At 41.7% G+C, this 16,504-nt stretch overlaps 1 protein-coding gene across 1 annotated transcript in view; it reads right to left on the bottom strand.

Moving 5' to 3' along the window:
• Positions 1-16,504, bottom strand: part of LTA4H (leukotriene A4 hydrolase) — a 590,002-nt gene that overhangs the window by 181,154 nt on the left and 392,344 nt on the right. The window lies entirely within an intron of this gene.

Here is a 16,504-nt window from a genome sequence, read left to right as displayed (position 1 = left end):
TGCATTAGCCTTCTTTTGAATAGTTCCACAGAAAAAATGACTGATGCCCAAGGAAAGAGCATTTTGGTGTAGTGGGGCAAGTACGGAAATTAAGAAGAGAAAGAGGTAGGAGGCACGGGTGAGTTGGGACAGATAGGTTGGAAAGAGACGAGGAGCATTTTATAGGGAGAGTACAGTGATAAATAGTCAGCGAGGTAGTGGGAGTAAGATAATGGATGGATGTATAGATAAGTAGCAGGAATTTAAAGAGAGATTTTGTATGCAGAGTCATTCAGTGTGGTAAGGTTAGGGAGAGGTGCAGTAGAATCTGGGTAGGTCATAAGGGTGCATGTTGAAAAGTTGCAGAAATGATGTAAGGGAGAAAAAGAGTAGTCGAGACAAACCAAAAGGTAGGCTTGTGCAGTAGTCCAGTTTACTACGCAGTAGCATAGATATTAGGGTTTTAATCAAGAGACTTGTGAGGGGTGGGCAGATTTGTTTAATGTTTATGACGTTAAGTTTGGCTGCGGTGGCAACGAGAATGTGGAGGGGGTTTCAGCTCATTGTCAAAGAGAATACCTAGGTTTTGAGTCATGGGTGATGGGGTGAGAAGGCCAGGAGGGGAAAGAATGGGAGAACAGGGTTGGTGTTCAATGAATGACTTTTGTCTTTCAAGAGCGGATCATGAGACTACATATAGCAGTTGCTCTATGCAGTTTCATGATCCGCTCTTCAAAGGCTGCGGATGGCAGTTAGGAAATGGATTAGGAGGGGGAAGGAGAAGATCTGTGCATCATGAAGGAAGAGGAGATATTTAAAGACAAAGGAGAACATTAGTTTGCGGGGTCAGAAGGAGTGTATATGGTGTAGATGAGGGGGCCTAGGACTGGTCTTTGTGGAATGCCTGCAGGAAAGAGTTTCAGGGAGGATGTGCTAGAACATCAGAGATAGGACACCCTGTTGGGTATGTTGACCTTGAAGCCAAGGAGGGAAAGAGTTTGCAGAATAAAGGGATGACCCACAGTATGAAAGGCAGTAGACACCTCTAGAAGGCTGAGAATGGAGGAATTGGGAAAGTGGTGGACATTGTTAAGAGAATTGGTGAAGTCACTGAGAGCAGTATCAGTGGAGTGTTTTTTGACTGAAGGTACGCAAATGAGTATACCTCGGGATAGTGGACTATGCGGCTGAAGATCAGTGTGGATGGTCGAACATTCAAGCCTGGGTGGACGGACCCTAATACTGGAACTGTTGCAACAGACAATTCTTTACACCAACGATAAAAGGCATTATTTTCTATTTGTTTTCACTTTTACAATAAATCCTGGTACATCACCAAGATCTACTAGTGGGTCAGACTCTTCTTGCAGCCCCATCCAGCTACTCTCTCAAAAGGTGTAAATCACAAAATCTTGTGTTATTTAGGTCTCCTTTGCATGTTTCCCATCTTTGATGAATGAGGCTTCCCTTTGTTGCAGTATCCTATTGCCTCAACTGGGAAGTGGTTCCACTCTCAATTTCAAGGATGCATGCAAGTGGAATCCTTTCTTGACATCAAATTACTTTGTCTATGTTCATCTTGGCATATGGCAGGACAAGAAATGTGGTGGCAGGTGACATTGTGGGATGGGGTGAAAAAATAATCCATGATGTTGTGAGAACGGATGTGATCTCAGTGTGTTCTCCCACAAAATCCCCAATGACCGATGATCAGATCAGACGATTTACCCAAGGTCACACAGAGAGGCCAACCCCAGTATTGGGTAAAAACCGTGTCAAGATAATCTCTTGTCAACAGTTTGAGCGTTTCCCTTTAAAATTCCCATAATTTCAGGGTAAATCCGCCCCCCACCCTCCGTCAACCACAGTCTGAGGTTTGTTTTCTCTGCAACTCCGCCTACTTGTCTCCCTTCTTTCTTATAGTTTGTCTAGTGTTAGGAAAGATTTTCTTTTTGCTGCTTTTCCTCCATACTCCATAGACATCTTTGGAACCCACCAACTTGTTGCTCTTGTTTTGACCTAGTCCTTACTTTTGAAGGGTAGGAAGCATAGCTCAGGGACCATGCGTTTGTCTTGGATGCAAGTGCAAAGCAGTGCATCACAGGTTTGAATCCCGATCCCGCGCTTAGAAACCACTCGTTGGTATTAAGCGTGTTATAAAAGAACAATTATAAATATAAGGCAAGTGAAATCTTTTTACTTCACTTGCCTTGCACTAAGATCATCTGGATTGTGGGCACTGATCAGTCCCAACAGCTATCAATGTAGGGGACTTTGTCCTCCATTGTGAAATTATGTGTTTCACAGTGCACACATCACCTTAGAGTGAGGTGCAGTAGGTGATATGTTGCGTCCCTATAGCTATATTCTTGGTAACTTGCATGATGTGTCCAAGACCGAGTGGTAGCAGTGGATATTTTCTTACTGCGTTTTCCTATATTCTCGCATGCACTTTTGCATTCTACTGCTTAATACAGTTCATTAAACCATATACTGTAAGATGGCTGTGCCATGAGATTTTCGCATGTCCTCTGGCCAGCTTGTATTTTGGTCTTCTCTCTGCCCTATTGGTCATATATGGTAAGCCCTTTCCATGGATATCCTACGCTTACCTCGGCAAAGTGGCAGTATGCGTTTGTGGCTGGCTGTGGGGACTGAAACTGTCTGGTTCCAGACCACATTCTGGCCAAAGTGTGTGTTGCTGGGCAGATGTGGTGGCCAGAGGCTGCTTTTGATTAAACAGCCCCTGGATGGTGCAGATCCTTATCATTGGTGGGGTTAGTGGCGAATCCGTCTTGAATCCTGCATGAAAGGAGGCGTTTTTGCAGCCATACATCAGATCGTCATTGGCTCCAAGACCCTGATGAAGGGGAGCATCTCACTGAAGACCAAGAACTCATTGTGCAGCCATGCAGCATTGTCTTCTGCAATCATCCCGGCAAAGTCCTGCTCATTTGCGGATTTCCAGAAGGCCTTTATCACTTCCTTCGAGCACTAGACCAGTAGGAACAATCAGTCTCTACCCCTGCTTGAGGATCCTGCCCATGTAACCTTCAGGAGGTGTCCCAGCACCATCCTGTGGGCTAAAAAGCTTCCCTGTGGACTCCATAGCTACATCAGTCTGTCCTGAATTCGGACTTGGGACTCTGAGATCCTTGACTTGTGAAACCAGAGGCATCCCCCTGCACTTGCAATTCTCCATCATGAAGAGGGGCCTTGCAGGACCAGATTCTTTGTTGACTTATGGAATTTGTTTGCAGTGTCCATCGCTGATCTGCGCCTGCATCATGTGCTGGGAGTCCTCTGAGGTGGTCCTTTCTTCACTGTGCCATGGTCATCTAGCTTCCCAATCCGAGGAACCTTATCGCAAGAATGCAGAGCCGCAGGCCAGCCAGACCTAAATCCTGACGCCGAAGGGGAGCGCTGCACCAGCTACCCCTAAAAACCCTTCCAACTGAGTCAAGAGCACGGGGCCGAGCAATTTACGGAGCCTCTGAATTGGTCCCTGAGTGAGTTGGAGTATGAGGTGAGTAGACATAACTGTTCCTACACCCCACTGAGTTTAACAGAAGTATAGTTCTTGAACTACCTCTCCCTTGTCTGACCATGATCAGTGGAGTGCTGGTCAAAGATCCCCCCTTGGGCCTTCCATGAGGTGGTTGCATTGGGAAGGGGTCTCCTAAGAACTTTCCTTCTATTGTTTTTCAACTTTGAAACACGTACACACTGCCTATTGGCGTTGCCAACACTTGTTCAGAGCCCTAGCTTCCTCAAAGACCTCTTTTAAGACTTTTGACTAAGGGCACTAGGCCCCATCTCAGCTAGCATGGGCAGGACTTGTGTAGTGAAGAACCTTATAATTATACAGTTGTGTATTGTGTTTTAACTCTTTTTCTTCACAGATTACTTCTCTAAAATTGGTTGTTACTTGCATTGCTCTTTTGTCACTTATTTTGCCATATACAGTTTTCTATTACTGATCTAGCGGTGTTTAAAAGTGCGGGTGCTTTGCAGCCAAAACACATTGTTACCTGTGGTTTTTAATTGCTAAAAGTCGTAGTTGTCCCGGGCCTAAATAAATACATTGTATTTTTATAAATTCTGCTTAGGCGGTATTACGAGTGCTCTGCATGTGCTTAACTGAACCCTTCACCACTCACACTCTCCTAGGTTTAAGAATTTCTTAAGAAACTTATGCAAAAGGTTTCTCTACTTCTGGGACGAAAGCAGAGAAGTATGGAGCACAATTCATCTTGGCGGAGTCGGCACTGAGTCTTGAGTGTCTTGGAGGAGAAACTGTGCTTTTCGTTTTGCTGCTACTGTTTGGAGTCCCTCATCTAGCTCACTGCCAGCCAGGAGGCGGAGGCGGAGCTATTCCTTCAAAAACCCAGTGCACCCGCGGAGCGGCGCGGAGTCGGCACTGAGTCTTGAGTGTCTTGGAGGAGAAACTGTGCTTTTCGTTTTGCTGCTACTGTTTGGAGTCCCTCATCTAGCTCACTGCCAGCCAGGAGGCGGAGGCGGAGCGATTCCTTCAAAAACCCAGTGCACCCGCGGAGCGGCGCGGAGTCGGCACTGAGTCTTGAGTGTCTTTGGTGCCTTTGGTCCCTTGGTTCCATTGACCCTGCTGGTGAGCTGGTGTTTTTTCTTCTTGTGACTTTCCTACCTGCATTCTAAGAAAGTGCAGGGTTTTTGTAACTAATATGATGGAAAACAATGATATAATGGACGTGCCTCAGAACCGGTCAGGCCTACGCCGAGGAGGAGGCAGCTCTACCAAACCCGCGGTAAGAAGAAAAGCTTCTACATATATAATAAATACTGATGAAAATGACATAGTCAATGCAACATCAGCCTTAAATATTGCCGAATTATTAAATGCTTCTAAAATGCATTTATCGTCCGGCGGTAGTACCGAGACTTGTATGCAACAGTGTATGCAGGAGTGTATGCAGAAGCGTATGCATGAGTGTTGTGAGAATGGCGAGTTTGATGAAATTGGCGAGGTGATTGAGTGCTGCGCGTGTTGCGAACCTAAACAGCTTGAGAATGGTACCGAAATTGAAAATGAAACTGAACTAGCTAATAACTCTATTGACGAAGGTGATAATGATTGCTTCATTACTGAAACCAAAACTGAAACTGAAAAGCGAATTGAAACTGAAATTCAAAGCAAAATATCTAAAACAACTACAACAACTATAATAAATAAATCTCCATTCACTACTGGCTCTGCGTCTGAACCTAGCACTGCCACTAAAGATGGACCCCGAGAATGCAAATACTACTCATGCTCTGAGTTTCTGATTGACGGAAATACGGATGGAAACAAAATGGTACCAGCAGAGATCTTTCCTCAATTAAGTGACTTAGCTGCAAAAATTGTCCAATGTATAAATGAAGATAATAACGTGCATACCTTGCCTCCGTCTCGAGAGGTATTGTGTAGTGAGCGGACTCAAGTCGAACTTAGTCCTAAAACAGGCCACGCAAAAACAGGCCACGCAACTGGAAAAACGTCATCACAAATAAGTGACAATGAACAACCCCAATTTGGCAATTGTAATATATTGGACCAACAACCTCTTATCAAAAGGCAAGACACAGTGACCTATGAAAGAAGGGATTCAATTAGCGTGGCTGATAAACTTCTGAAAGACTTATTAAAAATGAATCTGGACTTCCACAATCGGACCAACAATAAACAAAAATGCACTTCCACCTCAAAGATAAGGGGTGATATGACGCAGTTGATATCCCATGATGAGGCATATACGGAAAATTTCGAAACAAGAAACAATCTACCGGCAGATCTCAATACATCTATGACAACTCGCAGTCCTGCACACAAAAGGAAAAGAGGCAGAAATAGCCTTTCAGACGACATAGTCTGCTCACAAACAAGATCCCTACAACAGTCATATAAGCCTCATTCACCAATAAGATTTACAACAACTGAAAACAAAAATCAAACGCATTGGAAAGGACCAAGCGAAACTTCGATCCTTGTAAACGAGAATAGAAATATTTCATCTGCATCATCGACTTCTTCTTCCTCTGATACTGATGATTCGTCTCTAATGGAAAGACCGTTTCCAAAAATAAGACGTGGATTTGGGAAAAAAAAGGCGTCTTACTCAAAAAAGGATAAGGGCGTTCCTGAACTAAATATATCTGACATTCAAACAACGGTTATATCCTCTATGAATATCGTACTCTCTCCGTACCTTAAATTATATGAACAATTGGATGGAAACATTAAAGACTTAACCACGCTAATAACTTTGCTAAACACCAAAGTTGCAAATATGGTAACTGAACAACAAAGAAGTCAGGATAACCAAAAACAAGAAAAGACTCAAAATGCCAACTTCCTAAAATTAATCTTAGACGCTAATCACAATTCACGTGAAGATAAAAAATTAATAGCTGAAGTTGCCCGAGAAGCGCTGAAGCTTTTTAATAAACCTCACATTCCTGCCTCAAAGGATGGTGCCTATAACATTTCTAGTATAGATAACTGTTGTAATACTCCTACTTTGGAGAAATATCGTCTGTCAACAGAGCATCCGATTTTGGAGTGCGGAAACACTGAACAGGTATGTAAAAAGAATGACCCTTCACTGCTGAAAAAAGATAAAGCAACTACCATAGTGCTTGTAGAAAAAGATAAAGGAAAAATCTGGGAAGGATGCCAACCGATGTCAGAAGAATCATTTATTGCACCCAGGGCTGAGCGCGAAAGTTTAGTGGATGGTCTGCAAGAGAAAAACTTGGACAGACCTAAAAAGACTTTGAATGTATCACCAGAAGAGCGTACTTGTACACTACAATCTACACAGAACGAAAATAAAAACAATGAAAGCTGTGAAAATCCTCAAGCGAAAGATTTAATTGAAATAATAGAAATAATTGATGAACAAAATGTTAGCGAAAATCGGTCTAAAACAAGTGCTAAAGTTAGTGCAAACGAAGATCATGCCACTAAAAATGTAATAAATGATAAAACAAAAATAATGGATAAAGATGTATCAAGTGAGATTAAAGATCAACAAGAAAATAACATAGGAGCTCCCAAGGCTCTTTATGATATATTTGGAAAAAACAGCCTAAAACAAGCCCCAAAAGGAGTTCAGCAAAAAAAGAAATCTAAAAATCAAAAAAGAGTGAAAATAACAAATGGGGCACGAGCCTTCTTAAGAAATTTGAAATCAGTCACTGTTAATGTATCATCTAACAATTGCGATACTTTGAAAAATATCTCGGAGCCACCCCGAGATCTTGAAATACAAAATGTAACACCCATACCCCACAACACTGATCACGACACTATAACGGAGGATGAAGCAGCCGACATCGAGACTTTAATGAATCTCTCAACGTACGAAGATCCACAGGAAGTCAAAAAAACGGAATGTGATAAAGAAAATGAAGAGATTAATTTGACTCAGATTAAAACATTGACAGAATCCGTTGAACCAACAAAAAAAGGGGAGGAATTGGCGTCTGAGCGACTTTGTGAGTGGGTGTCTGAACCAAAAAAAACTCATCACTAACTTTTACAAAGAAACAGTCAGTCCGTTTAGAACCTTAGATGAAAAGAGGAAAAAACTCACATCCATGTTTGTAAGCCAAGATAACATCTTTTTAAAAAAGAATATCGCTTTGAACCACAAACCAGCAGACGCAGAAAGAACACTGATAGAGGACAATTTATCTCCAATAAATAAAAGTGTGATGACCAATGCAACAGCAGATCGTGATTTCCGTAAAGGGAAAGAAGACCTCCCTAAAGTTCAAAGAAGAAATGCCTATACTAATGGCGAGAAAAACAATATCAACAAAATAAAGGCAAAATACTGCCTAAGTCTAGAACGAATTCTGAACATTAAGGATGGACTCATAATGAATAGGAAAAATGTGTTAAGTCTGTTCCATCATGTCCCTGTGCTACGCACCATTGAGTCTAGTGACATCCAGGCTGTGGAATTTAAGGATGATACTGTATTGGACAGAGTGTTCTTACATGTAAATTCTAGACTTGTCTGTGAAACTCTACTGCAAGGTGCTGCAGCTCTACTACCCTGTGGTTTTGACATTGTAGAAGTAGACAGTTCCATCGTGACCAAAAAACCAAATGATGTGGTCCCTTTGACAGAATGTCACCGAAAGGAAGCTCCAAATGAAAAGCAATCAAACTCGCAAATAATTGATGATGAAAGTTGGAAAGCAGAATATAAACAATTCAACCTACTTCGAAATGAACAGCTCAATAATCGAAAAACAAAACAATCTGAGTTAATCCGAATTACAGTAAAAAACACTCACCAAATTCCACAAAAAAAAGGAAGCGAAGTGAATCAAGTATCTCATAATGAGTGGAACTGGCTAGCAGCAACCTTAGCGGATAATAACCGAAGTTAATGTTTACTGAAACCGAAAAATGCTAGCCTAACCATTGGCTCGTGGAATACAAGAGGCTTTACCCATTTATATAACTTCAAAGAAAACTGGATGAATGAAATAGATATAATATGCCTCCAAGAAACTTGGCTGGATATCTGCCCAATCGCAGAGGATTATGAAATAGCACTTAACCCTGCTATTAAAGGGATAAAAGGACGTCCAAGCGCAGGCATTTTAACTCTTGTAAAAAAAGCCTCTGGTTGTAGGCTGATGGAATATAACAACATATCATCCTACATAGTTGTTACCATCAAAAGGAACACTAATGATGACAATAAACATCTGACACTTTTTGTCATTAATTTATATTGGCATCATAGTAAAGCTGGAACATCGTCCTTTGTTGAACAAATTATGGATACAATTGACAAATTAATGATCAAAGATACCAGTGCTGGCCTGATCATATGTGGAGACTTTAATTTGGATCTTATGGAAAGAAGAAAGAATTATCTTCCAAGGAAACAGGATTTGATACAAAAATGGTCCGAAGAACTGACTTAGGAGAATCTCCAGACTGAATGGTAACGTCGAGGGAGACATACCTGCCAAATCTACCTGGCAAAGAAAGGAACAGAACTCCATCTTGGATTACATTTTTGAATCTGAAAATTTATCACCCCGTATTTTAGATTTCGAAGTCCTTAATACACAAGTCAGTGATCACAATATGATCATAGCACATCTTGAAATGCCACCACAATTATCCTCTACAACATGGAATTGGAAAATAATTCCCAACAATAGCGGCAAAAGATTAAAACTTAATTCACATCATGTGAACATATTGAAAAAAGATTATGAGAAACAAATTGACCTGTTAGGCGTAGATTACACTCCCCTGTTAGAACAGTATAAGATTTCTAGAAACCCAAATGGTATTCAGTCGCAAAAATACTCACATACTTACAATCTTGAAATCGTCATGAGAAAGAGAGAAATGCGCAAGGCCCTACGTCAACTAAAAAATGACAGCCACATGGATGCTCTAAAGAAGAGAAAAAAGATTAAACAAAACTATAAAAACTGGTTGATAGCACATCGTGCCTTAACAGAACAACATGATGCTGAACAAATAATGAATTCTATGAAAGAGAAAAACTCTGCAGATTTCTGGTCAATTATTAATAACCAATCTGGAATACCAACAGCATCGAATAAAAACATGGTCACTGAACAAAAATGGATTGAGCATTTTTCAATCCTGTTCTCAAAAAAGGGTAGCACACCTGATCCTCCATTACCTGCACTCTCTCCTTGGGATATTCAGTTTGATCAGGCTGAAATCTTGTTAGACATCAAAAAACTTTCCAATTCTCGAGCGCCTGGCCCGGATGGCTTAACAAATGCCATATTAAAATCTGATCCGGACGCCTGGGCTGAGTTTTGTAAGGTTCTGTTCGATAGAATCGCTATGGAAGGTATCACCCCATTGTCATGGAAAAAAGCCATTGTTGTCCCAATATTCAAAAAGGGCAATCGATCAAACCCAATGGATTATAGGCCTATTGCCTTGTTAGATGTATTGGGTAAGGTTTATGCAACACAACTCCAACATAGACTGATGGATCGGCTAATGTCAACCAATCATTTTGACCCCAGACAAAGTGGATTTGTAAAGGGTGTTGGCTGTTGCCTAAATTTAATACTCATTAACTTAATAAAAATGGACATGATTATGAAAAAATCAAAAGTGTACCTTGCATTCGTTGACCTATCTCACGCTTTCGATAGCATAGATAGAGAAACCCTTTGGACAAAATTAAAAAGCTGGAATTGTCCAAATAGCCTGTTACATGCCATCAAGGATTTGCATACCGATACTAAAATCTATATTCGGTTAGACGCAATCGGCACTCTATCAAAACCCATTCCCACTTACTGTGGAGTTAAACAAGGGTGTCCTCTAGCGGCAATATTATTCAATGCTTTCATCTCTGACATTGGTAATGCACTTGGGAAAGCAAAAGGATTTGACCCCAAGATAATTGACACTCCTCTAAATGGGGTCCTGTATGCTGATGACCTTGTCCTAATGGACCTTACACCCATTGGACTACAACGGAAATTACATGTGTTAGAAGAATATGTCCAAGATAACGGTCTACAGATAAATCCGAGTAAATCTGTCATCTTAACACTTCAAAACCTGACTAACGGTACATCCAAGAATTTCAACTGGTGCCTTAACGGCGAAATACTCCAACAGGTAAAACAGGTAAAATACCTGGGTATGTGGTTAAATTCCAACATAAATGACCATACTTGGGTTGAGAAAACTAAATCAAAATGTCGTCAATTAAGTGCCCAAGCTATGGCCTTAGACAAAAAATATGGCAAGTTCTCATTGGTTCCTACCTTAAAATTCTACAAACAAAAAGCGGTGCCTGTGATAATCTATGGTGCTGAAACTGCGTTTGGATGCCCCGCAAGTTTGTGGGATACACTTGAAAACATGTTTTGGGGCAGAATTCTGAAAGTCGGTAGAGGATTGCCGGCAGTTGAAGTAAGATACGAATTGGGGCTGATTTCAATAAATGCAAAAGTCACATGGAATACTCTGTCAATCTTTCGTAAGATAATCCTGCGAAATGGCGCACCGCAAATGAAAATTCTTCATAATTTGGCCGACAATCAATCAAATACAATTTTTTCATCCTGGTTAAATCAATGTCATCAAATCCTAATGGATATAAAAAGTGATGCGATCACTCTGATGGAAAATCCAGATGCTGTAAAAAAAGACTAGGGGAAATTGATTGGATCAACACCTGCACAGACAGAGCCAAATATTCGCTTATGAAAAATGTTCCCCCAGAAGGAAAAGCTTATAATTCAATCTATAAATATCTTGAAAAATATCCGGACAAACAGAAGAGAATCCTGCTTATGAAATTCAGGCTAAATCAATTCAAGACAAAAGAGGTAATTAGACGATGGCCTAAATATGAGAAACTGAACCCGAACTGCAGATTCTGTGACCATTTTGAAGAGAATATCAAACATCTGGTTTTAACCTGTAAAGCTTTCTCTACGAGAAGAATGACACTGTTTAATACAATTGTGGCAAATAAACCTCTTCATACCATGGAAGAATGGTGGTTGGAATGTTTCACAGAGGCTAATAATAAACTAACACATGCCTTGACATTTCTCCTTAAAAACATTGAAGATGAGCTAGCCAAATCACATGAAAATGGATGTAAATATTAGTTAACATGTTCTGTGATACATTTTGTCCAAATAAGTGTTTATTTTTTCTATTACTTATATGACTTTTATCGTTTATATCGTTTATATTCCTTACTCTGTGACATTCTCTGTCTTCACCTGCTTATTGGTCAATTATGATATCTTTTGAAATGAGTAATCAAATGTGATGTTACTTCTTTTAAAGGTTTTTTTTATAAACCAATAAAAAAAAGAAAAAAAAAATTCATCTACAAAAGTTCCTTTGCATAGGTCTAGTGAACCTAATGCTGGTACAGGCAACAGTGGCAGTTGGCCTAAAAAAAGTTTTTTAGCTAGAGCTTGCAACACTGTTTGGGGGTCGAAAGTCCTCCGGTGGGTCTGGGAATGGTTTTGGGTCCTCCTCTCATTCTAGGTTTCCAAAGGATCTGCTTGCTTGGTGTTCTTGATCGGAATGGTTAACTGCACTTGCTTGTGAAGTGCAAGAGGTTGAGATTGGTAAGATTGCTTGGCTTCTCAGCAGGCTGTCTCATAGTGGGTACAGTGGCATTATGGAGTTGCCTTAAGCAGATACAAAATATTTCAACAAACTGAAATAAGCTTTGATCTTGATCTTGAATTTTGGGAAGAATCCTGTCCAATAAGTAAAGTTTAGAGACCGCAAAAAAGGAGAATGTCGCTTGGGTCACCCAAGTGAATTAATTAATTAATCTTTTGTAACACGCTGTTATGTATAAATTAGTGCAGTCCAATTGGTGTGGGACTACACAAGACGTATCTCTTGGTATTAGGTAACCCACATTTTAATATAGTCCTGTACTACACAATTTGGTAGTGTGACTGAGCAGCCAGACTTATCTTAAGAGGGGTAATGTGAGCTGTAGAGCTGTACAATCAAAATCAGTAAGTACAAATAGCCAAGTAACACTTACTCACTTAAAGTTATATATAAATATTTATAATATACACATAAACATGCTAATACATGTTCCAGCACACAGAGTGACTTCAGTAAAGGTCAGTTTTGCACTTATTTTGGTTACCAATTCAGTTTTTGAGTTATTAAGGAAGGAAAGGTTAGAATAAGATTTAGAACATACCTTGAACAGTTTGTAAAACAATTACAATCTCCGAAAGGGAGGCAAGTAGACCTGCTAGTTGTATAACGGTTATATCGGGGGGAGTGGGGGGCAGGGAGGTGGTTTAAATAAAAAAGCTGACGGATACATGTACTATGGGAGAGGTTACAGGAACACTGAACCAGAACTGATGAGACTCAGAGACACACAATACCCATACCCGGACAAGACCAGTCACTCAGACTCTTAACATGGAACATTTGGGGATTGGCTAACCCCATCAAAAGTAGGAAGGTTCTTGCATATGTTAATAGACAAAGTAGATATACTCCTGCTACAAGAAACTCATGCAACTCAGAAAGTGACTGCCAATTTTGCTCGGAACTGGGGCACCATTAGGGTTGGGACCACCTACTTGTCGCAATCTAGCGGGGTCATTACCCTTGTACATCATCGGGTTGGGTTCTAACCTACAAAATCCGAAATTGATGAAGAGGGAAGATATGTAATCTTATGGGGTTTGGTTGACAATTTGAATTGACTAGTGAATACATACGGCCCAAATCTAGATTCTCCTGATCTACCTCACGGTAGTTGCACGAATCCTTCAGCTGGGGAGGCCAAGGTAATGTGGCGGGGAGACCTGAACACAATACTTGATTTGCATAAAGATAGAACATCACAGGGGCAAAGGACTCACACAAAGGCCGCATTAACCATTCTGCAGATCATGTCGACTCTCCCCCGCAGACATATGGCGGGAACCCCACCCATCACAAAATAAATATACTTTTCATTCCCATGTACATAACTCTCGTTCGAGTATTGATTACTGGCTATGTTCTCCTGAACTGAGCCCACAGACACATGAATGCCACATACTATTGCGCACACTGTCTGACCATTTGCCAGTCCTTCTCCACTTGAAGACAACAATAGTGGAACAAACTATGAGATGCTGGCGTATGCCTCCGGCAATGTTAAAAGATGAATCAATGGTAGAGCCATTGAGCACTGAAATAATATAATTTTTCGAACTAACACAACGGTTCGTGGGAACAGTGGCCCCCCATATGGGAGTCATTCAAAGTATGGTTGAGGGGCACTTGATGTCATTATCAGTGGGAGTAATGCACAAACTGAGGAGGGAATTAGGTCATACAGAGGACACTTGAAGTGTCATACACGCGAGCCCCTGGTAGCGAAACCCTTAGACTATTGCAAACCCAACTTACAAAATTTAGAGCCCTAGCAGAACACAAGGTGAAGTATACCATACACCCCATTCGATCACGGAGATACGGGGAAGGAAACAAGGCTGGCAAATGAATGGCAAATCTAATTAAGGCTGAACATGACACCACGCCCATAACGGGAGTATGCGGGCCAGATGGAGGGGTACACACAGGACCACATAAGATAAACACGATATTTAGCAACTTTTATGCAGCGCTGTATGCAAACACTGACCAAGTCACACGAGAGGAGATCGACCACTACCTCGCTTCCTTCCCATTCCCCCAATTGGAAAGGGAGGTAAGCGAATTGTTAGATCTCCCCCTCCCAGAGGAAGAGATAACGCAAGCAATGAAAGACTTAACAGTGGGTAAAGCGCCAGGTCATGACATTCTCCGGACAGACTTGTATAAAAAAATTAAATACAGATTTAACCCCAACATTGCTTGCAATGTGGGAAGAGTCCCTAGCTGTATGCATGCTCCAGGGCTCAATGAGGGAAGCCTTTATATCGGTACTCTTGAAACCGCAGAAACCACCACATGATCGAGCCTCATACCGCCCGCTGTCCCTAATGAATTCAGAAACTAATATATTCGCCAACGCGATTGCCAACCGACTACTGCCACAAATGAACAATTTGGTACATCCTGATAAGTTTGGTTTTGTCCCCACACGCTCCACAGCCCTAAACTTGCGCAGATTCTCCGCCATCAGCTCACAACTGGACCCGAAAGCCAAAACTATTGCTGTAGCCCTTGATGCCGAAAAAGCTTTTGACTCTGTCTCCTGGGAATACATGTATGCCATTTTACGTAGGCTGGGATTTGGGCCAGGTTTTCTAGGATACATCTAAGTATTGTACAGGGACCCAAAAGACAGAGTCAGAACAAACAAAACAATCGCCCGAGTTTTAATTACACCGAAGAACGCGCCAAGGCTGCCCCTTGTCCCCTCTTATATTTGCCCTCACCATCGAGGGTATGGCAGCATGCTTACGGCATAAACATTCATGGTGGGGTATCCGCTTTAGGGGCCCGCCACAGTTTATTTCTTTATATGCGGACGATACCATGTTATACCTAAGAGACCCCAAACAAAATCTCCCCCCAGTAATGCAGGACATTCTGACGTTTGCAAAGTTCTTGGGATATAAAATCAATCACTCCAAATCCGAGATCATCCCGCTTACACTCGGAACGGCAGAATTGGAAGCCACTGCGCCATTCCGATGGTCCCCGAGCTCAGCCAGATATCTAGGCATTACAATGGCCACAGACAAACAGACCCTTTATGACTTAAACTACGCACCCTACTTGATACTCCTGGAGTCCAAACTGGGGGTCTGGAATAAACGGCCGATCTCACTGTATGGCCGCATAGCCTTGCTCAAAATGGTCATATTGCCCAATTGGTTGTACCTTTTCTGTAACATCCAGATCTGGCCTGAACGACCCTTTTTTGATAAACTTCAAAGGCTCGCCTCCACTTTCATATCGAGGGGGGGTGCAAAGAGTTAGTTGGCACAAAATATGTGAACGCTTTGATACAGGGGGACTAGCCGCCCCAGAGTTCTTTTTATACTACCACGCGGCGCAAGCGCACTTTGCTAAATATTGGTTCCCCAACTCAACAATTTGCACACATTGAAGCAGAAAAATTTGCAGCAGCCCCCATGAACATGCAGTCCTTGATATTCAGCAAATATAAACAAAGCAAGGAGTTGGTAGACCCGGTCTCCAGCATGATGAGAGCATGGATGGCACTGTTCAAGAAAGTGGGATGTGCTGATCCATATGGGCAACGCACACCCTTATGACATCATCCAGATCTGGCACCCTCGTTGGACACAACCTTGCAGAAAAGGTGGGACCCGGGAATGGCGATGCGGGTGGGGGACTTGTTCCCAGATGGGAGATTTGTAACTTTAGCAAAGGCACAGGAGAAGATAGGAACCAATCTTACCACAGCATTACAATATCATCGCTTGAAGGAGGCCTGTAGGTGTCGATGGGCGTCCTTTCCAGCAACCCCAACTATACATCCATTTCTCTCCACTTTATGTAACAAAATGAATTCAAGGGTGGCATTTCCACACTGTATAGTGCAGCCCAACTACACGCTCCTACCCAGAATACAATGAAGTCCAAATGGGAGAAAGACTTGAGCATCACCATAGAGGACACGCAATGGGCAAGGTATTGCCAGTTCACCAAGGCTACAACTTCAGGCTAATACAGTTCAAACTTCTAAACCACTTACATATAACACCAAGTAGATTGGCTAAATATGGACAGAAAGATCAGACTTGCTGCCCCAAATGCAGAGCCCCGGAGGCAGATACAATTCATATGTTTTGGGAATGCCCCCTATTAAAGAATTCTGGGAAGAGGTAGCAGCCAAACCTATGGACATACTAAACATATACAAGTTACCCCATTGAAATATCTACTAGGAGATATAGGGAAAGTCCTGATTAAAATGCAACAACTTTTTTCTGTGGCTGGGGCAATCACCAAGCTGAACATTTGCAAATGCTGGAAGGCGAAGGAGGCCCT

Source organism: Ambystoma mexicanum, chromosome 12 (genome assembly GCF_040938575.1).
Source record: "Ambystoma mexicanum isolate Mex_15411 chromosome 12, UKY_AmexF1_1, whole genome shotgun sequence".
Classification (NCBI taxonomy): domain Eukaryota; kingdom Metazoa; phylum Chordata; class Amphibia; order Caudata; family Ambystomatidae; genus Ambystoma; species Ambystoma mexicanum.
The sequence above is the reverse complement of the archived record's forward strand: the minus strand, read 5'-3'. Positions and strand labels throughout refer to the sequence as shown.